The sequence below is a fragment of the Schistocerca nitens genome, chromosome 2 (assembly GCF_023898315.1).
Source record: "Schistocerca nitens isolate TAMUIC-IGC-003100 chromosome 2, iqSchNite1.1, whole genome shotgun sequence".
NCBI classification, from domain to species: domain Eukaryota; kingdom Metazoa; phylum Arthropoda; class Insecta; order Orthoptera; family Acrididae; genus Schistocerca; species Schistocerca nitens.
In genome coordinates, this window is record NC_064615.1 from 855,978,576 (window position 1) to 856,001,371 (window position 22,796).

Genomic DNA, 22,796 nt, shown 5'->3' on the forward strand with positions numbered 1-22,796 from the left:
CAGCACGTTCATCCGTCACGTTCCCAGTCCGTTGAAATTTTTCAAACCGATCCTTTATTGTATCGCTTTTCGGTCCTTTGGTTACATTAAACCTCCGTTGAAAACTTCGTCTTGTTGCAACAACACTGTGTTCTAGGCGGTGGAATTCCAACACCAGAAAAATCCTCTGTTCTAAGGAATAAACCATGTTGTCTACAGCACACTTGCACGTTGTGAACAGCACACGCTTACAGCAGAAAGACGACGTACAGAATGGCGCACCCACAGACTGCGTTGTCTTCTATATCTTTCACATCACTTGCAGCGTCAGCTGTTGTTGAAAATTGTAACTACTGTAATGTCGAAAGTTTGTCCGCCTGAAAATGTACTGTTGTCCCAAGCATATTGCAACAAACGGTGTATTTCTATCGCTGCTCGTTTAGTTTTTATTGGCGTTTCAAATATACCGGTCATTTTTGAAACACCCTGTATGTGCACCAAGTTTAGTTGAAATCGAGTCCTGGGTTAGGAGGAGCTATTTAGCCGTGGCTTTGTGTTCGTAAGTGCATGCCACATATATCTGACATACGTTTAACATATTTCACACGTGTTTATACACATATATTGTCGCCAACAGCATCTGAATACGTCTTTAGAAGGCCAAAACGGTTATGATTGAGTGATAAAATAGTGACGGAATCAAAAATAAAAACTAATACCCTATAAAAAGATAACAATGAGTCACTAACTATCTTCATAGACGATATGTCTCTTTTTTTTAATTTATTCAGTTTGATTTCGAAAGCCACAGAAAAACAGTACTAAAATATTGTTAAAGTAATATTGAACGTTTTCATGCTTGAGACTGACATTACATACTAATATTAATTACCACTTTTCGCGTAAGTTATATGTATTCTCGAACCCGATTTCGTGTGTGTCCACCTTCCCCCTCTTCTTCACTCGCCTTCACCGTCCCGCGAATAGGAGAGCTCTGGTTGTTACTCCACTGTACAGTACTTGGCGCTCGGGCATTAGGCAGCTGCCATGGAGTGGACCGTATGACAAATAAACACGGCAGGCAAAATATTAAAACCGGTACTTTGAGAAGGAGCGCACCATCAAAATTATATTCCACACTTTAGCGTGTGACTGATTGCTGGGGCAGATATCTTGCAAGAGTTCTTTACTCTCCTTAAAATATGAGGTCGTGCTGGTGATGTCTCCTCGTTTGTACGTTAGTAACGAAGCAATAAGGTGCCTGCCTAAGCCAAATGTGGGTGTGCTGATACTGTTAACAATAGGCTATAATGGTTGACAGTATTTGTGAATTTTTGGATGACCAACATTTAGAATCACGTCGGAGAACTGTGATTTTTGATAGGAGGTTATAGTTGCTGATAATTTTAAAGCTCAGTCGGCATGCGCATTGCCTGCGAAGAGCGGGATTCGACATTTTAATGTGGCAGGAAGTCTCATGCCACTGCATACACCGGCGTATAATGAAAGATTCATTCTCGATGAAACGTGATTTTCGACGGTTGTGTGTGGTGGGGGTCCATCCACCCGCCGCGCGGTGTCTGCATCGGCGCCGCGCCGCGCACAGCTCCCAGCCTGTGTGTGGCGGCGTGGTGTGGAGCGGCGCGGCGCAGCGCGGCCAGTACGGGCTCGGCAGGCGCGTTAATATCTTATTGTTTTCGCATTTAGCGGCACCGCACGCCGTATCGATCGCCTGCGCGGTCGGCCGCCGGGCCGCCTGCGGCCCGTTCTGGCCACGCGACGTGTCGCTGCTCGCGCTCGTGGCTCGTATCACAGTCCCGCACACCTCAGAACGACAGCACAGCAATTTCGATTCTGCAAAACAAACAACATACCACAGTAGGCGGGAGGGGGACTCGCAGTGTTCGCTGACGCTGTGCTATTTGAGCGACTCAGCAACCCAGACTTTATAGTCAGGTACCTCAAGAGTCATATGGTCTAAAGTCACTCAGTGGTACGTTGTCTAGAAGGTGAAAATAAGTTCTAAAGAACCCAAACTTTCCAACGGCCAATTGAGGGTTGGTGGCACGGACTTGACCTGTATGACTCACTATAGGGATCGGAGATCGAGAAAAAATTCAATATTCGACATAGTGAAATCTAGCCCTGCTGAATACCGATACCGACTACCAATCAAATGAAAAATATCGATATTGCAGTATATCAGTGCCAAAAATTTTGTTCTCTGAACTGTCAGGCTTGCGTTTTGTGAATTAATAAAATAGTGGGGAGAAATAAATGTAACTAGCTGACCCGGTGAACTCTGTTCCCCCTTAAAGCCAATAAATAATAAGATTGTGGATGTTAAGATCAATTTTTTATTAGGAAATCAAATAAAAAATTAATTATTTTAAAAATTCTTTATTATGTTTTTTGGTGAATAGCTACCACTCTTCAATCAAGTACCTTGTGATACACGATATTTCTTGCTTTATTATCAGGTGCAAGAACAAACAACGCAGACGGTCTCCCGACCCATGAACATGCCACATATAACTGATCATGTGAAAAACATGGATATTCCAGACGTAAACCACAAACTTTCAAGGATTGGCCTTGTAATTTGTTAATGGCCATGGCGAATGCAAGACGGATCGGAAATTGAAATCTTTTAAACTCAAACTGCATATCGGTTGGGATCATCGGGATCCTCGGAAGGAGAACTTCGTCACCTTCGAATTTTCCTTTGAGTATCGTCGCGTAAATAACACTGTTCATCAATTTACCTACCACCAAACGGGTACCGTTGCACAGTTTTGATTGCTTTATGTTTCGAAGCATGATTACTACGGAGCCAACTTTTAGGCGTAAATTGTGCGGTGATAAGCCAGGCACATTCAAGGAAGTTAAAAATTCAATTGGATAGTTGGTGGCTTCATCTTCATTTGTTACACAGTCAATAGATTTGAATGAATGCATTTTACCAATGATCTCATTCTGAATTATGTAGTTTAGGTCATCTGTATCCTTCTTGCATTACGGCATTGTCGACAAATATGCGATCATCTTGGTCGCGGCATTGTTAATGATGATTCAAAGAAAATACAAATTATTTCTTTAAATTTTTAATTAATGACATACACTGATACTTAACCAAAGACGTTTAGCAGTCATCTGCGTTTTGTTATTCCATGTCAGATGCGTTTTTGTTATACCACGTTTTACAGTGACGTTTAGCTGACATTTGCGTTTTGTTATTCCATGCCAGATGCGTTTTTGTTATAACATGTCTTACAGCGGTCGAACGGTATAAAAAGTACCCTATGTCCGTCTCCTCGTTCTAAGCTAGCTCTCCACCAATTTTCAGCCAAATCGGTCCAGCCGTTTATCATTTTACATCTAAATAAATAGTTTTACGAAAAAAATTTAAAAAGTAATACTATAGAAAAAAGAAGTAGACAGGAAAAACAGATACGCAAATCATTCAAAATATAGGTTATATCAATGAAAAAATTTTCAACCTCAAAACATATTTCATAAGGAACTTAAAAAAGTCAATTTATTGGTATGATTTGCTATCAATCTATTTCTCTGAACAGAAATCGTTTGATTTAGAAGCACCCACATACCACTTTTGATAGCCATTTCCCTTCCTTCTCACTGTAAAGTCACCAATATAAACGCACAGCAATGAAGGAACAACTACGAGAAAGGGGCGTTTGAGAATTACATTCTAAACATTTTAGCAACCTCACTTTCAGTAAGAGAAGTTTGCGAAAACGCAAAACTGACAACAGTTACAATTTCCCTAAGAACGTCAACGTAAAAAACAGTATGTTCCGTTATATGTTGTAAATATTTCAGTATTAAAAAGAAACTTGAGTTTTCTCTATTTTGAGTTAGTTGATAATAATAACAATAATAATAATAATAATAATAATATACAAGTATGCAGCACAAAATGTACTGGAGAATGATGAATACAAATTATACTGGAACAGAACCATTATAACAGATAAAACAACACCACATAACAAATGGTTCAAATGGCTCTGAGCACTATGGGACTCAACTGCTGAGGTCATTAGTCCCCTAGAACTTAGAACTAGTTAAACCTAACTAACCTAAGGACATCACAAACATCCATGCCCGAGGCAGGATTCGAACCTGCGACCGTAGCGGTCTTGCGGTTCTAGACTGCAGCGCCTTTAACCTCACGGCCACTTAGGCCGGCACCACATAACAAACCTGACATCATACTCACCAATAAAAAGATGAAATCAACACAACTGATCGAAATGTCCATACCCAATACAACAAATATACAGAAGAAAGCAGGAGAAAAAATTGAAAAATATATCCAACTGGCTGAGGAAGTCAAGGACATGTGGCATCAGGATAAAGTTGACATTATACCAATTATACTATCAACTACAGGAGTCATACCACACAATATCCACCAGTACATCAACGCAATACAGCTACATCCAAACTTATATATACAACTACAGAAATCTGTAATTATTGATACATGTTCAACTAACCGAAAGTTCCTAAATGCAATGTAACATATACCGTACAGTTAAAAGGAAGTCACGCTTGATCAAGGTCCGCGTCACTTTCCATTTTTAACCAGACCTAAGGTCTGACAAAGGAAAGAAGATAATAATAATAAGTACCACTTATAATCACCACAGAATATCTATATTACTGCAGTATCAGCTGGACAATAATCGCTTAAAATTATTGTGTAACAGATTCCGTTGTGTAGGTACTTCAATATACAGCTGTCTGATAGTTCACAAGCAGATCACACGGCAATCGGATTATGGTAATTTTTTATATTTATGGAATGTCAAGTGCAGAGTGCTAATATCAGTCCTCCAAATCATTACAGGAATTCTCAAAAATTCTGAGTAAAATCAACTTTAAAATGTTATGACCATATTTAATAATTTTTATTTTATTATAAACTCAGAGACAGACCACAATAGCTTATTAAATCAAGTGACTGATTTCGGTCAACGACGACCATCTTCAGACATGAGTAAACCAAGTACACATTTCGTGTCATTGCGTGTACAAATGTTACAGCGCATTAATCAGCCATATAAGCTTCTTTACAAAATCCGAGTAGTATGGACTTCATCACACCATACAGGTTCACGCTTTCAGGACACTAAGTATATTTCGTCTCCTTAAAGTGTAAACATTTTATTACAAATCCAGTCACGGACCATAAAAGTGTATTATCCAGGTAATTATTTCGATTAATGACGACCTTCTTCAGATCTACGTAAATACTGTACACTAAACAATTCGTGTCACAGCGCATATAGATGGTAGAGTCATATAAGCCATATAAGCTTCGTCACAACATCATAAATTCTTAACTCAAATGGTTCAAATGGCTCTGAGCACTATGGGCATAATGAAGCCCATGGTACTAATAATTTAACCGGCCCGATGGCCGAGCGGTTCTAGGGGCTTCAGCCTGGAACCGCACGACCGCTACGGTCGCAGGTTCGAATCCTGCCTCGGGCATGGATGTGTGTGATGTCCTTAGGTTAGTTAGGTTTAAGTAGTTTTATGTTCTAGGAGACTGATGACCTCAGAAGTTACGTCCCATAGTGCTCAGAGCCATTTGAACCATTTGAGCTAAGAATTTATGATGTTGTGATGAAGCTTATATGGCTTATATGACTCTACCATCTATATGCGCTGTGACACGAATTGTTTAGTGTACGGTATTTACGTAGATCTGAAGAAGATCGTCATTAATCGAAATAATTACCTGGATAATACACTTTTATGGTCCGTGACTGCATTTGTAATAAAATAAATATTCCCTGCATAGCTGTGGAAACTTACTGGGAATATGTCGCAACTCCATAAAATAAAGCTAATTTTTTGACAAGAAGAGTACTTGCGTTTACCTGCCAGTTGGGACCCTCTATCCAATTTCCAACCGATTCAAACTTTAAACAATAGTGCATGTTCTACGAGCTTTTATGTGAAGTGTGAAATACACAAAGATGAACAAAAATCGAGCAGTTGAGACTAACATTCACTGGATTGAGTCTCGTTCAGTTGGAATACCTGTCATTTAAACATAAAATTCGTCAAGTACATATTACTTGACACACATTCAGTTGTTATTTTCATGAAAAATGCGCGTCTTCTTATTAGTAATTACATATCATACACAAAACTTAAGTTTAAATTGCCAATAAAAATTTTTAATTACCGAAATTTTATTAATAATTTTTAAGTAAAGATGTTTAGAGTTAAAGGAAAAGCCATTTAAAAATTACTTTTTTTCCAGTTTTAGGGTTTCTAATGGAGGAAAGGAAGACAGGAAATTAGGGTTTAACGTCCCATCGACATCGAGGTCGAGAAGATTTCAAGGTTCTGTACCTTAGTCGATAGAAATGGATCTCTTCTTGTGCGTGTCTCTGCTTGTCTGTATGTTTGACTGTTAACCCCTCCAATCACGAACGGGTAGAGGTAACAAGTTCCAATTTATGCCACATACTGTGTCATACTATCGCGTAAGGCCACCTGGCAGGGTGAAAAACTTAAGCTTCTAAATCAATAATATCAAAAGCTATAGCCATTTATGTAATACATTCCGATACTGGAAAGTCCACTCATAAAAATCTAGAGGGTTCTTACCATGAAGCAAAGTTTCACAGTACAAGTAAAGGAATAACTTGGAAATTGTTTATTTGTAATTACATAAAAAGAACTAATTTTTTGTTTGCCATTTATTACCCATATATCTGTCTGCCTGTCGGTCTCGTAAGATCTTTTTCTCAGGATCGGGCTAAGGTACGAAATTGTCAAAATTTAAGCTCTACGGTCCCTTGGCGGTGCAAATAATTTATGCTTCTAAGTCAACGCAGAAAAAGATACACCAATATATCTCACATAATTTGATTGTACTTGTATACATTTCGGTCCAGGTGGTGCACGTTCTATGAGCATTTGTGTGAAGGCGCATTCCTGGAGGCCAGCAGGATGCAAGATGGATTTTTGGTTAGACAACACTTTTTTTAGTCTCCTTTTTAACCTAGCCTTCCCTCTTAACTATATGAGAAGTTATCAGAAATAGCATGTGGTTCTGATTCAGTTTTCAATTGTAGTTGTCCGATCGGATATCGGGAGTACGTGAGGGACACGTGTCACCGAAGTGGCGTCCAATAGTAAGATTTGCACCACGTCATTGAACTACGCGAAACCATGACAGTAGCTATTATTGTCATCTATATACATAACTGAGTTCGTGCGACACCTTCAGAGCGTGGGTGCTACTCGCACCAGTCCGTTTTTTAAAATACTTAACTCTTCACGCAAATACTCTTAGAACATGGACCTTTATCTAAGTATTTGTATTCCGCAGGAACCTCTGCCGAAAGAGCACATCGCTGGTGAACGCACATGTGTTTCGGTGCACACCGTTCATCGTACGTTGTTGAACAAGTAGCTCCGCAGCAGACTACCCCTACGTGTTCACATGTTGACCCAAAGACACTGTCAGTTGCGATTGAAGTGGGTACGGGAACATCGGAATTCGACCTTCGGTCAGTGTAAACGTGACGGCTCTTCGGACGACTCACAAAAGGTCGATGGTCGTCTCGCAAACGCCGTCATCGAGGTGAACGCCGGTGCGAAACGTGCAGTGCGTCACTCACGCAGCTGGGAGGGAGCTGTATTATGCTATGGGAGACATTCTCCCGCGCTTGCATGAGACCTGTGGTAGTAATCCAAGACGCGCTGACACCTGCGAACCATCTGGATACCTTCATGCTTTATGTCTTCCCCTACGGCGATGTCGTCTTTCAGGAATATAATTGTCTTTGTCTCGGAGCCAGAACCGTGCTACAGTGGTTTGAGGAGCACTATAACGAACTCAAGTTGATGTCTCGGCGACCAAATTCGGCTGATGTAAATCCTGTAGGACCGATCTAGGTCGCTATCGAGCGTACGCATATCAGCGGCTCGTTATTTACGAGAATTACATGACATAGACATCTAATGCCATACACCTCCACAGTCCTACCAACAAACTGTCGGATCTCTGATATGCAGAATCAGTGATGTATTTTATTCCAAAGATGGACAAACAAGCTATTAACCAGGTGGTTATAATGTTTTGGCTCGTAAGTGTAGCCTTCACAATGTTGATTGAAATAATCTGTTTTAAATCCTGAAGGGTTTAGGGTTAAACACAGGGAGCGAAGGGTTATTTCTCACTTGTACAGAAGCCAAACAGCAGTTATTAGGATCGAAGGAGGATAAAGAGAAGTAGTGGTTGAGAAGAGAGAGAGAGAATGCGTCGTCCCCAATAGTATGCAGTCTCTACAATGAGCAATTTTTGAATGAGAGTTAAGGTTCACGGAAATGTTTTGAGTTCTGCTGACGACATTGTATCTCCGTGAAAGACATGACTGGAAGAGCAACTGAGTGGAATGAACAGCTGTCTTGCAAAGTGGATGTAAAAAGAACTACAACAGAAGGGAAACAAGGATCATGGAATGAAGTCGATATAAATCAGGTGATTAGAGTATAATATGAAACACCTTTTAGTAGATAAGTTTTGCTATTTGGGCAGCTAATAGCTGACGATACCCGAAGTAGAGAAGATATGAAATTTCAACTAGCTGTAGCGTGAGAAACATTTCTGAAGAACAGGCACTTGTTAAAAAAATGGTTCAAATGGCTCTGAGCACTATGGTACTTAATATCTGAGGTCCTCAGTCCCCTAGAGCTTAGAACTACTTAAACCTAACGAACCCAAGGTCATCACACACATCCATGCCCGAGGCAGGATTCGAACCTGCGACCGTAGAGGAATTTTTTAATATCTAATATAAAGTGTTAAGAACTCTTTTTAAAATTTATTTGTCTGCAATGGACCCAGATGAGGGAAAAAGTAATTTGTAGTATAACTTGACTAAAAGGTGGGACCAGTTGAAAGAACACATCTTGAGGCATGAAAGACTCGACCGTCTGATTGTAAAGTGTGGTGGCCACAAATCGTAGAGAGAGAGCAAAGGAACGAATACCGTGAACAGATTCAAATGGATGTAGGCCGCAGCATTTTTCGGAGATCAAGGGGTTGGCACAAGGTAGGGTATTGTAAAGAAACAAAATATTCCGGCTTACAACAAACGTTCTCCACTATATCCTCAACAGTCGCATACGGCAACTTTTCTAGCACAATCTATCTGTCAAAACTTCCAGCGAAAATACATTACATTTTGTATTAAAAACAAGTTTTTGGCACCATATTCTCATCGGGCCTGGTGCAGTCCTTGCCTTGCATCCGAAATGTTGGAAAATCGAAGCCCGGTCGGACACCGGTGTATTTTAGTCCGCCTTTGACCTTGACTTAGATTCTCAATGACCTGAAGATTCTCTAGCAACGACATGTGGTTCAGTTTCCACGGTAAACTGTAAGTCCCTGTCCCATGAAGGTTTATGGGGGTGGATTAGTGACACGCAACTCTTTGAAATGGCGTCCAATAAAAAGATTCGCGTCAACCTTTTGAGCTAAGTGAAATTACTGTTACCTATTAGAATTCACAAGGCCAAATCTCCCTGATTCAATTAATAAGAGACCCTCACACGAGCAGGGGCTGACACAATGGACAAACAGTCAATTTGAACACAGCTCATATTAACTCGTTTTTCTTATGTATAGGAAAGACAGAAGACAAACGGGCGAAACGCCCCTTGGAGCTTCTACAAGTAATAAATCGTTACGACTCGTAATACACTATTCACCATGTCTGCAGCCACAGACAATAAAGCCGATAATGAGTGGAAGTAAAATGAACCATTAGACAGCCGTATCCAGTAATTTCTTTATTTCACAACCGGTTTTCCTGCATTAAAACAGCATCCTCAGGTGAGCTACATATAAAGGAAAGGATCTCATGAAATACATGTCATCAGAATCTGTTAAAAATATTTTTTTTAATTTTTAGTTTCTTCGAGAATTTTAAGAAATTTTTAAAAATATTTTGTAGATCCTACGTACAGTACTTAAACAGGCAAAAAAATCAAAATTAAAACGTACTTTGCGACAAAAGTGCCACATTAGCGCACCAAGACGTTGCCAACGTTCGTAGTCAAAAATGAAACCAGAATGAGATTTTCACTCTGCAGCGGAGTAGAGCACTTGCCCGCGAAAGGCAAAGGTCCCGAGTTCGAGTCTCGGTCGGGCACACAGTTTTAATCTGCCAGGAAGTTTCAAAAATGAAACCCCTGAAGAGGGGAAGTCGCGAAAATAAATAAAGCAGGACATCTGGGTGACTAGTGCAGTGGTGCACTACGACAAAAAAACAAAAAAAAAGAAAAAGAAACAAACAACATATACGGGGCGTTCAAAAAGTCTCTCCGCAGCTCCGTATGATTGTTAGCCGCGCGTGCCGTATGACTGTTCGCCTGCCTGGGTTTTTCAACGAAACAATAAACGCACAACGATACTGCAGTGATATTCTGTACTCATTCATAGGAGAACTTGTGTTAAGCGAAATCCTGAACGTTTACTTTCAACCAGATGGTGCAACCGCGCATACAGCTCGCGTTTCGTCCCTGCTTGCTGATGTTTTTGGTGATCGCATAATTTCACATGGACTTTGGCCTACACGATCGCCTGTCCTAACACCACCTGACATATTGTTCTGCGGTGCAGTGAAAGCAACTGTCTATAAAAACCTTACAAAATCCATCCATGAATTGAAGACTGCAATATCCACTTTCACTGCTTCTGTTACAGAAGAAATGTTACAGCTTGTGTTTGCAAACATGATTAGACGAATTGAATTGAGTATTCAACAACAGGGGGGATAATTTCAACAGTTAATGTGAATATTTGTAAGTAAAAATGAATATTCAATAAATTAATAGCTTGTATATCGCTGAGTTTCATTTCTGTATATTCACTGCGGCATACGACATGGGCGGCTAACAATCGTACCTGCCTGCGGAGAGACTTTTTGAACACCCCGTGTCAGTACCCGAACCCCTACACGGTGTCGACATTTTACGTTGACCTGCTCGATCACCAGATCTGTCTCCAACCGATGTATTAATTTGTGCCTCTAGCGAGGAAAATAACAAAACTCTTCTCCCCCACAGAAGTTTTCCGACACCCTCACACCAGTGTGAATAAATATCGGGACCGTAAGGCTGATTCAGAAACAAGCTGATAAGCGTATATGTTTGGAATCCGTGAAATGGAGGACATTAAATCAAAACTGCAACATATTGACGCAGTTACCGACGACTTCCATACCTTGAAGTAATATAAAACGGGAGCCTATACACACGCTATGGTTGTTGCAAGGGTACAACACATAAATCGGTCTAATGGATACTAACATGGAAAGGTGACATATGATGGGAGGTGCTAGTGAGTGACGGTAACGCCGCCACATGAAGTAAACGAGACGGTACATTTGAATGAGGAAGCCTGGGGAGCTCCTAACAGTGAAAGAATGTATCCAAAGGCAGAATAACAAAAAAGTTAAAGATAACTATTGCTCAATCTAAGAAAGTTAAATATAATGATGAAAAAAAGTAATACACGTAAAAATAAGTAGAATCACAAAGTAGATGAAATTAAAATTCTCTTTTTAGACAATCAAAGTATTCAAAATTACACATTGCTTTAGTTCCATCTGGTTATTTAGAACGTACAGTGGAAGGGTGTTCTTACAAATGGGTTTTGTTTGTGCTAGGTACACTGGACCTAAATAACATTGAGTTATGGTCCAGCGTGCGATTTCGTAAGGCAGGAGGAGCACTCTCATGGTTTTCCAATTCACGCTGACTTCAAAAATGCACGCCAGTCTGATGATTCGACCTGTTGTGCTGCCACTCATGAACAGTTTTCTAGGGGGTGTTTAACAACAGGATAACGTTCGCCGACATACCGCTGTTGTAACCGGACGTACCCTGCGCAGTGTCGACATCTTTCGTTGGCCTGCTCGATCACCAGATCTGTGTCCAATCGATGCATTAACCATCCCTGTATTTTCGATCAATTGCAAGAGACATGGAACTCCATCCCACAAACTGACATCCGACATCTGTGCAGCAAAATGCACGTACTTTTGTATGTTCGCATACAAGATTCTGAGGGCTACACCGGTTATTGATTTCCCAGCATTTGTCATTTCCACAGGATTATCTCGTGTTATTTTGTTATGTTAATCATTTAAACAAATATATTCCCGAAATTTAATTTCATTATTTTTTGGTGTTGTGATTTTTTTCCATCAGTGCATAGAATTGTGTTTAGTCAACCCACTAAATTCCGAAACAGATTTTGACGTTCATTGCCATAATCTGGTCCTTTCAATCTTTTTTCTAGTTAGAATTTTTAATTATACAACGATTCTTACATTGCGGTACTGCCTCAGGCCACAGCTTACAGAGTACTATGATTGTAACTAATATCCGGAGCCACGGCTTGTGGTAACTTGTTGGAACATAACGATGGTGCGTATAGAAGACCGGCGGAATGAGGAACGGACCGCTATCTGAGAAGCTTCGTTACAAGCTGCTCTATTGGCCGGGAATGTCAGGAGTACATCATTACTGCTTGTTCTCGTGGCATTATCACTGTTCCTATGCAGTGAACTTCGAGTTTTGCTAAATAAAAGTCGGACACTAAGTCGCCCGGCGGATTATGGAGAACACGAAACAGTGCGATGCTGTGTAGCACATCTGATAACAGGTTAAGTCAGTCAGTCGGCTCTTAGACAAGTTGCAGCCAGTATCTTCGTTTAACAATAATTTTAATATGCGTTCTGAAAAGTAATGACTACAAATGTTATTGGCATTTATTTTATCTATTTCTTCATGTTTATATATTTATTTCTCATTATAATCAACGTGGCGACGAAAGTATTTCTTCCAAGGAGAGATCAGTTTGTTGATACCGTCACTGTGGAAGGCTTTACTTCCTTGATGGAGCCACAACTTGACCCTCGCTTTCACCGCTTCTTCGCTGTCACAGTGAAGTCCTCAGCGATGTTCTTTACGCTTTGGAAACAGATGGCAATCGGATGGAGCCAAGTCGGGACTGTAAAGAGGTGGAATGATGACAGTAGAACCATGGCGTCGGATTGTTGCAGAAGGCGCAGTGGTCGTTATGCTGAGGGAGAGGATGCTCCATGTGTGCACGAACTGTTCGAATTCGAAACTCGATTACAGCATGCTATCTCTGACACATCGACATAGTTACGTTACACAACATCATGTAACCAGCTACAATTTAGAGCCTTATAGCGCCGACAGGGCTGAAAAGATGTAGACGTGAAAAATAAAGACATAGACTCTTAATCCAGTTTGTTTTATTAACAATGCCTTCAGAGGTTTCACACAAAAATTTTGGAGGTAGTGCTTTTCAGCGCATTCCTGTACTTCCGTTTAAGAGATAATTAAAATAATTAATATTACAAACGTATATCAAAAGTTTCAAGGCGATTATTTTTCAAGAAATTCGCCGTCATGGCATTCCTATTTTATGTTTGTTAATGATAGTCCACCACATTTCTGTCAGAAGCAATACTTTGACAATGTGCAGTACAACTTCGCTAACGAGTGCGAGGGAAATCATGAGAGCAAGTACGAGAATACCTAAATGCTTACTCAAGAGGTTAATTCAAGCGCGAGTAAGCTCAGTGATCTGGTTTTGTTTGGCGTATCTGCATCAGCGCAGAGATCACTGTTCACGGGCGAAACGTGAGAGGGATGTTCAAACATTCAGTAGATATGCAATTAAAAACAAAGTGGATGTTTATTGATTTCTTGATGAGTTGCTTTTCTTCAATGGGAGAGACTGGGAGACAAATGGATGGAGTAAAAAACTAAAATGACCTGTCGAGTTTTTAATTCCAGTGATGAGAATATTGTTTCATAAAAAGATCATATACAAGAGCACTGTCATATACAAGTAATGACTTAAATTTGCTTTTTGGAAATAATTAAATGGAGCGCAACCATACAATTTTGAAAATCAAGCCAAATCTGGCACTGAATCCTTGATCGCGTAGTAATATTGATCGTTGTTGTAAGCTTCACTGTAATGCTACTCACGTGAAAAGTAAATGAATAGCTATACTGAGCCAAACGCAATGAATATTGAATTGAGCCTCTGTTTCGTTACCTGAACTCAGTAGTTGAATGCGACTAATGACTCAAGCATAAGAACAAATTATTGTGAAACCCCCTCTCTTCCGCAGTATTACAAGAGCGACCAATCAACGGAAGCCTGCTGGCTTTTTCTCCCACCAAACAACTTTTTAATATTGCAGGCCAATCACTTCTAAGCAGCCTGCAGTAAACTTTCCAGGCGGTGACAGCCAGGAGCATCGGTTATACATCAGATGCCTAACTGGCAACTGTAAAATAACATTCCCACGAGCTACCTGACCAAGTTTACCAGCAGTTCGCGCAACTGAACTGTGTCTACCTTCTGTTACATCTGGCTCCTTTTCGCTCTGAGCCCAGATGGTCGGCAAAACTGCAGACTGCTCTCCGAAGTGAAACTTTCGGGACACATTATAACATTCACTAACGTTCTCAAGCAGAAATAACACCGTGCGATGCCGCTGCCTCGGGGACCTCGGATCCACATTCCAAGAGGCGGATACAGTGAACAGACAGTTCCTGGATGCTTTAACAAAACCGAAATACGAACTGGGGAGGTACGTCAGACAATCCGGCGTCCTCCTCTCGTCAGCTGGTTCCTCTAATACCTCCAAATACGCCACCGAACGGGGCAACAGTCGATCGCGTATTGCAGATATTCCATTGCCTTTAGCCCAGGCCACCGTACCAGAACTAAATATGTCGTAAGAATCCAGTACTGATCGAAAATGAATAGTATGCCAATCAACATGTTAGTATTGCAGGAAGCACCTATCTCATATGGTTTATGTATATAGACTGAAGTAGCGAGTGAAAATTTGTGCCAGGGCCAGGAATCGAAACCGGGTCTCCTGCTTCACTCTCCGCTTCAGTCTGTATACATAAAATCTTATTTGTATGAGACCAGCAAAGTTTCTGAAAGTGTGTCACTTCATGCGTATTAAAAAATTAAAAAACTCGATATCACAAGCATTACTCAAGGAGAACGTCATTACACCTTGAATTATATAAAACAACTTAATAAAAGATGAAATAGCGGCTAGGGACTATTCTGCCACATTGCTATACAATCCAGTGCAGTATCTCATTCAGAAAGAGATTGGTTATTTGTACAGAGTTCAGTCATAAGAAGATGTGCCGAAGCAGCTGCGAAAATTTATTTGCATTACCTTAATTAATTTTCTGGTTGATGAGATGCTAACGAACACCATAACATCCCGTGATCCAGTGATCATAGTAACAGCAGCAGCGAAAGAGCGTCAGAGAGACTCCATCACTATGAGCACGACGCAAGATGAGACATGAATTTTCCTGTGATTTCTACAACACCACTATCTTGGTTTCGCAATGTTTGATAACAGCATTACGTACAAACTGTTGTGTATGCATTGATAGAGGTTTAAGAACTGTAATCAACATTCCTGAAGAAAGTTGTTCCACTGCATATGTTTACAATTTCACCCATGGTCTAGGGGTAGCATCTTTGACTGGAAATCAAAACGTATTCGGTCCCGGGTTCTAAGCTACTGATTGCTTAAATTTGGAATAAAAATCACTATTAATGGCGGCCAAAGATTTCTGGTAGAAGAAGGCATCCTCATTATGCCAACGGCGTTGTCAAAGAGTGGGCCGGAAGGACAAAGGTTCACGACGCTCTATTGCGCTTGTGTTGGGAAACTGTCCCTAAAATGTGGAAGAATCTGCAGTGATCAGCGGCATGACGAAGCAAAAGGGAATGGAAACCACTGCATTAAAGACACGTAACGTGTATCCACAGGGCATTTGGAATGTAATTGAAAAAGTTTCGTGATGATCTATCCATTGGCAAATACTGCAGAATAGTACAGGAAAGGCTGGCAAGTGAGGGCGAGTGGAGGGAAATGGGTGACCACGAGAAACAATTAAATAACCAACGAAAGGGTAACGTTGTTCGAGTCGGGAGGTGGAACGTCAATCGACTGGACGCGGTAAGAAAGCTAGAAAATCTGAAAAGGTAAATGCTAAGGTTCAATGTGGATGTAGTGGGGGTTAGTGAACTGAAATAGCAAGAAGACAAGGGTTTCTGGTCGGATAAGTGTAGGGTAAGATCAACAGTAACAGAAAATGATATAAAGGGAGTAGGATTTGTTATAAATAGACATGTAGGGCAGCAAGTGACTAACTGCAGACAGGTCAATAGCAGGGTTGTTGTCATCAGGATCGACAGCAAACCGACTCCGACAGCAATAATTCAGGTCAAATATCGACAAAGTTCAGGTACACATGTCGACGTCGCAGGTAGAAGATCGAGACACATAAAAAGTATATGAGGATATTAAACTGGGAATTCAGTACGTAAAGAGAAATGAAAGTCTAATGGTCATGATTGACTGTGTTGCGGTTGTAGAAGAAAATGTTACGGGAGAATATAGGCTTTGTACTAGGACTGGTGAAATACCATCATACAAGCAAAAATCATCTACAAAGTACCAAAGAGCCGGAAAGCGGGAGAATTACCGCACAATCAGCTTAAAAGCTCAAGCATCCAAGTTGCTGACAAGAGTAGTAGACAGAATAATGGAAAAGAAAGTTGAGGATTTGTTGGATGACGGTCAGTTTGGCTTTAGGAAACGTGAGGGCATCGAAAAGGAATTTCTGACGTTGCGTTTAACATTGGAAGCAAAACCGAAAAAAAAAAAAAAATCAAGATGTGTTCATAGGATTTGTCGACTGGCACTAGGCATTCTACCCACCTGCCTGAATAGTCGTTTTGTTTTGTTTCCACTTCCCCCAATGATTTTTATAGCTTCCGATGGAATATTATTCATTCGTCAATGTAAAATGCTGAAAGATGTTCAAAATTCTGAGAAAAATAATTGTAGTTTCAGGGAAATAAGGGTGATGCACAATACGCGTAAGAACCATGAGCGAAAAATAAGCACGGAGGGCCAAAATTGTAGTGCTTGTATTAGAAAGGTGTACGAAAGGGATGAAGTCTTTCGGCCCCACTGTTCAAACTATACTTCGAAGCAGCAGTGACGGCTCAAAAAAGGCTCAAGATTGGGATTAAAATTCAAGGTGATAAGTCTCGCTGATCACTTTGCTGATCTCAGTGGAAATGAAGAAAAATTAATGTGCTGAATGGAATGAATAGTCAGTTGACAACAACATATAGGTTGAGGTTAAATCGAAGAAAGACGAAAGTAATAAGAAGTAACAGAAAAGAGGACAGCGAGACACTTAATATCAAAATTTGTGATCACTAAATAGATTAAGTTAAGAAATTCTGCTACACACAGCAGCAAAATAGCCCATGACGGACGGAGCAATGAAGACACAAAAAGCAAACTAGCACTGGGATAAACCGCATTTCTGGTCAAGAGGTATCTATTAGTGTCAAACATAGGCCTTAATTTCAGGGATAAATTTCTGAAAACGTTTGTTTTGGAGGACAGAATTGTGTATTAGTGAAACATGAGCTGTGGGAAAGCCGAAACAGAAGAGAATTCAAGGATATGAGATGTGGTTTTACAGAAGATTGTTGAAAAAAGGTGAACTGATACGGTAAGAAATGAGGAGGTTCTCCGCAGAATTGGCGAGGAACGGAAAATACGGAAACACTGACAAGGACAGGGGACAGGATGTTAGTAGATCTGCTAAGGATCAGGGAATAACTTCCACGGCACTAGAGGGAGCTGTAGAGGGTAAATACTGCAGGAATTACCACTAACGTAAAACTCTTTCGCAGGTAGAATTGGCTATACACTGTATAACAAGGACAGAGAGAGACGAATCTCAAGTCGAAATTCCACTGTGTTAGCGAGAACCTGGTGTCGATCACTGAAAATCCGGACTCTAAGGAAACCGCGAAGTGTCTTACATACAGCACTAAAACATTTCAACCTTGCACTTTTCTGACTGACATGGAATTCAGAATAACAGAGTCAAACTCGCTACTTACCAAACTAACTTTGAAATCAAGCTGAAAGCACCACTCGCAGTCGGGAAGCAACTATCAAGACTATGAACTTATGCAATAATCCACAACGTTATTCAAAACCACGTGGATCCCTTCTAACTGTCCTCGTCACTAATTTCGATCACAACGTTATTGATGAGGAAGTCGAAGAGAAACCCCAATTCAAAAAAGCAACGCGCATCAACACGCGTTTCACAGAACAAAATATCAAAAAATTGCTCGTCATCCTTGATCACAAGGAAATTATAGACAAACTTCTTGCACACCACTTCAGTTGGTATTGTGCACTACGTAAGGTGGAACTATCCAACCCAATGCCTCAGCAACCCACACAATAAAAAAAGGAAAGAAATGTAACAGTTGTCAGCACGTCGAAAATTGTCGCAACGATTCCATATGTGGGAAACATAGCGGATCTCACGTGATATTCAACTGCAAACTAAATCCTAAAAAGGAAACATCTAAATGTAACAGTTTCAATGGTACTCACTTCACTAGCCATCCAAATCGCTGAGAGAGGCCGTAGCAACTCATTTCGGACGACACAACAGAGAAGATGAAGTGTATTAATGATGAACCAACTTACCCCGTGCAGGAATACTCACAAACTGAAAACTTTCAGCGTGCATTCACCACTTCACTACTCAAGATTCTTGCGAACGTAGATCCCTCATTACTGAACGATAAAAACGGTTTCCAAAAAGTTCCCCCATGTACGCTGATCTGAAACTTTCTGGCAGATTAAAACTGTGGGCCGGACCGAGACTCGAACTCAGGACCTTTGCCTTTCACGTGCAAGTGCTCGACCATATATATTTTTTTTTTTGTTCTCATTATGTTCGATATTGTTTGTTGCTTTTGTTCTGTGAGGATGTCTTATGACACCCGTTCAAGTTCAGTGTTGCGCCGTTGACTCAGGTTTTTTTTAATTACAGAGGGCAGATAACCCTATTACCAAACATGCTGAGCTACCGTGCAGGCGAATCTGAGCGACCCTAGCACGACTCAGATCTCGTCCTCACAGCTGTACTTCTGCCAGTACCTCGTCTCCTACCTTCCAAACTTCACAGAAGCTCTCCTGCGAACCTTTCAGAACTAGCACTCCGCTGCAGAGTGAAAATCTCATTCTGGAAACATCGTCGAGGCTGTGGATAAGCCATGTCTCCGCAATATCCTTTCTTCCAGGAGTGCTAGTTCTGCAAGGTTCGCAGGAGAGCTTCTGCGAAGTTAGGAAGGTAGGAGACGAGGTACTGGCAGAAGTACAGCTGTGAGGACAGGCTGTGAGTCGTGCTTGGGTAGCTCAGGCGATGCCGGCACGGTAGCTCAGCGTGTTCGGTCAGAGGGTTAGCTACCCTCTATAACAAAAAACTGAGTGAACGAATCGATAAAGAACCTGAACGGGTGTCATCGGACATCCGCCCCGAACAAATTCAACGAACAAAATGAGATAAAAAAAGGACGATAGAGCACTTGGCCGCTAAAGGCAAAGGTCCCGAGTTCGAGTCTCGGTCGGGCACAAAGTTTTAATCTGCCAGGAGGTTTCGGTGGGAGCGTTGTTTTGTCCCCCTCCGAAAGGCATAAGAGGAAAGATAGCCAGAAAACAATTTTATAGGCATACTTCCTCCACATTAAGGTATCTTATGCTAAGCTGAATCTGAATTGAGGGGCGTGGCATGTTGTCCCTCTCCGAAAGGCATAAGAGGAAAGATAGCCAGAAGACAATTTTATAGGCATACTTCCTCCACATTAAGGCATCTTATGCTAAGCTGAATCTGAATTAAGGGGCGTGGCATGTTGAAATAAATTTGATTCGGAGGGTTCATTAGTGACCTCATTGGGCACTGGTTTCGCTCTGAAACATTTTTAGCTAGTACTATACGACACAGAAGTGGTCATGAGCGATACGTTAAAGTTAGTCAGCAGTTTGAAGCGTACATGCAATGATGCTGAGAGTCATGCATTAGAAAAAGTCTTTAAAATCATTTACCTTTATGTGAGTTACAAGCCACTTGTTATGAATGCAGTAGTCTTTGGCTGCGCATCGAAGATTCATCTATATGCTATACTTGAAAGGAATAAACTGTCTGATCAATCCACTGTCAGTACATCAGAGATTGCGCAGTGTGCCTAAGTAGAAGGCCAGGCAAAGCACACATCCGTTTCTGGCAGTGTTGGGGTTAGATGCATTACGATGATGCTGCCGGCACTATTTCGACGAATTTATTTCATATTTCGTTCCTGTTGGTATTTTCTATGCTTCAGCACACAGGATTTGTGGTGAGATAATGGATTGCTTGTGCACACTCGTAAAATATTTCATTTGCTGAGTTTTCAGCTTTATTGATGTACCACGTTTGTCATCAACATCACATCCATTGTTCAAAGCGAAAGACTTTGTCTGATATTCAAGGATCAATATCGGTTTCCAATTTATGCATCCATGAACGTAGCACGTCGTACTCGTTTGCTGTCTCACCTACTAATTATTACTACAGGAATTTAAGAGTATGTGGAGTTCCTTGTTGTATTCATGCAACTGTTCTCCACATATTTCCATTAGACAAATGCACATTGAGGTGGCAAAGGTAAAGGTACACCATTGTATCTTGTCAGAACTCCTTTTCCCTGGCGTAATGCAGCAACTCGACGTGGCAAGAAAACGCTGGAAGTCTCTTGCGGAAATATTGAGCCATATTGAGCCGTCCATGGTTGTGTGTCTGTTAACACTAACAACTCTACGCAGACGCCACTGGTCACAGTTGTTAAATGAAGGCCGTCGGCCACTGCGTTGTCCGTGGTGAGAGATAATGCCTGACTTTGGTTATTCCCTGAATACTGTTGACACTACGGATCTCGGAATACTGATATCTTATACGACTTCCGAAATTAAATGCCTCATGCGTCTGGTTTCAACTACGATTCCGCGTTCAAAGTCTCTAAATTCCGTGGTGCGGCCTTCATCACGTTGGAAACCTTTTCACATGAATCAGCTGACTAAAAATGACAGCTCCGGCAATTGACTGCCCTTTTACACTTTGTGCTTGCGATACTACCGCCATCTAAGAGTATATTGCTATCCCATGACTCTCGTCACCTTAGTGTTATCTCGCTACTGGAATTTCGCTCTTGTGTTTCGAATAATACTTGACATTTCTCTTTGAGCCTTTCGAATTCCTGGCGCCACTAGCTCGGTCTGTAGTCTGATGTCCCTCTGGTTTGAGGCCACTAAGATCTTCGCTAGAGGTTGTTGATGGCATATGGGGCGTGTTGTGGCCTGGCGAGTTGGGGAGTGGGAAAGGAGCGAGAAGGACGGTGTGAGAGGTACACTCGGCGACTAAGGCGAGCACTTGCGCAAGCGTCTTGGGCATGGAGTCCGGCGAAAGGTTGCTGGGCGTATTTGTGGGCTGATTTGAACCCGTGGCTGATTTAGAGTGCCGTCTTCGTGTGTAGCCTGGGCAGCCAGCTCGGGGACGCGGCACACCAACGAGAAAGTTGAAGCCAGTTTCGCTATGCTGAATTCTGGGCCCCTTTGGAACTGGCAAGCTTACACTTCGATTCGTGAACTTCAGTTGCTTTGGATTTTGAGATCTTAACATGTCATTAATTAAATGACCAGACAGAAAACAAGACGGCCTTCAATAATAAAAGCTTCAGTTAATCAAATTTACCATATAGAAAACAGATAGGCATCCAAAGATAGCAGATTCAGTTAAATTAAATCAAAAAACATATTTTCCTCTCATATTCCCATGTGCTCATTTATACTCACTTAAATGGGTATATAAGGTAGTTTCGTATGGCTGAAGATTTCAAGAGTTGGTGCTGGTACGGAATATGTTTGAAGTGATTATTGTACTTACGTTAATTACGAATAGGTATTACACCACACAAAGTGATGTTTTACATCAACATTATACCTGTAAAGTGGTACCTGAGTCGAATATGGACAAAATCTGTTATAAAAACGTAGGCGGAAAAGTTTATCATTAGAAAATAACTCATTTAGCTTATTAAAAACACTGTGGATTGACGGACATCAATTGGGTGTAATTAGCTTACAAATATGCGAAAAAAGTGCGCAATATATTTTCCCGACATTCAAGGATACCTGTTTCTCAACTTTTAACTGAGCTAGGTGCATAGCACTTAGGACATCCGTGAAATTACCATGGAAATTTTTTCCCATTCATACAAAATTTTGACACATGAAAGAATCGTGACGAGAACTAACTGCCATTAGATTGATATACTCAGAAGTAGGAAATATTTTTCAAAGCGCAACGAGTAATTCAGGGGAAACTCGAATGTGTACTTATATGAATGCAAGATAACGATCAGCGGGTTCTAGTCTCATGATACGACCTACAAGTATATTTATATCTTTTAATATAGAAAAGATATGTACCGGGTGATCAAACAGTCAGTATAAATTTGAAAACTTAATAAACCACGGAATAATGTAGATAGAGAGGTAAAAATGGGCACACATGCTTGGAATGACATGAGGTTTTATTAGAAAAAAAAAAGTATTGCTAGACGCGTGACAGATCTCTTGGATGCGTCGTTTGGTGATGATCGTGTGCTCAGCTGCCAATTTCGTCATGCTTGGCCTCCCAGGTCCCCAGACCTCAGTCCGTGCGATTATTGGCTTTGGGGTTAGCTGAAGTCGCAAGTGTATCGTGATCGACCGACATCCCTAGGAATGCTGAAA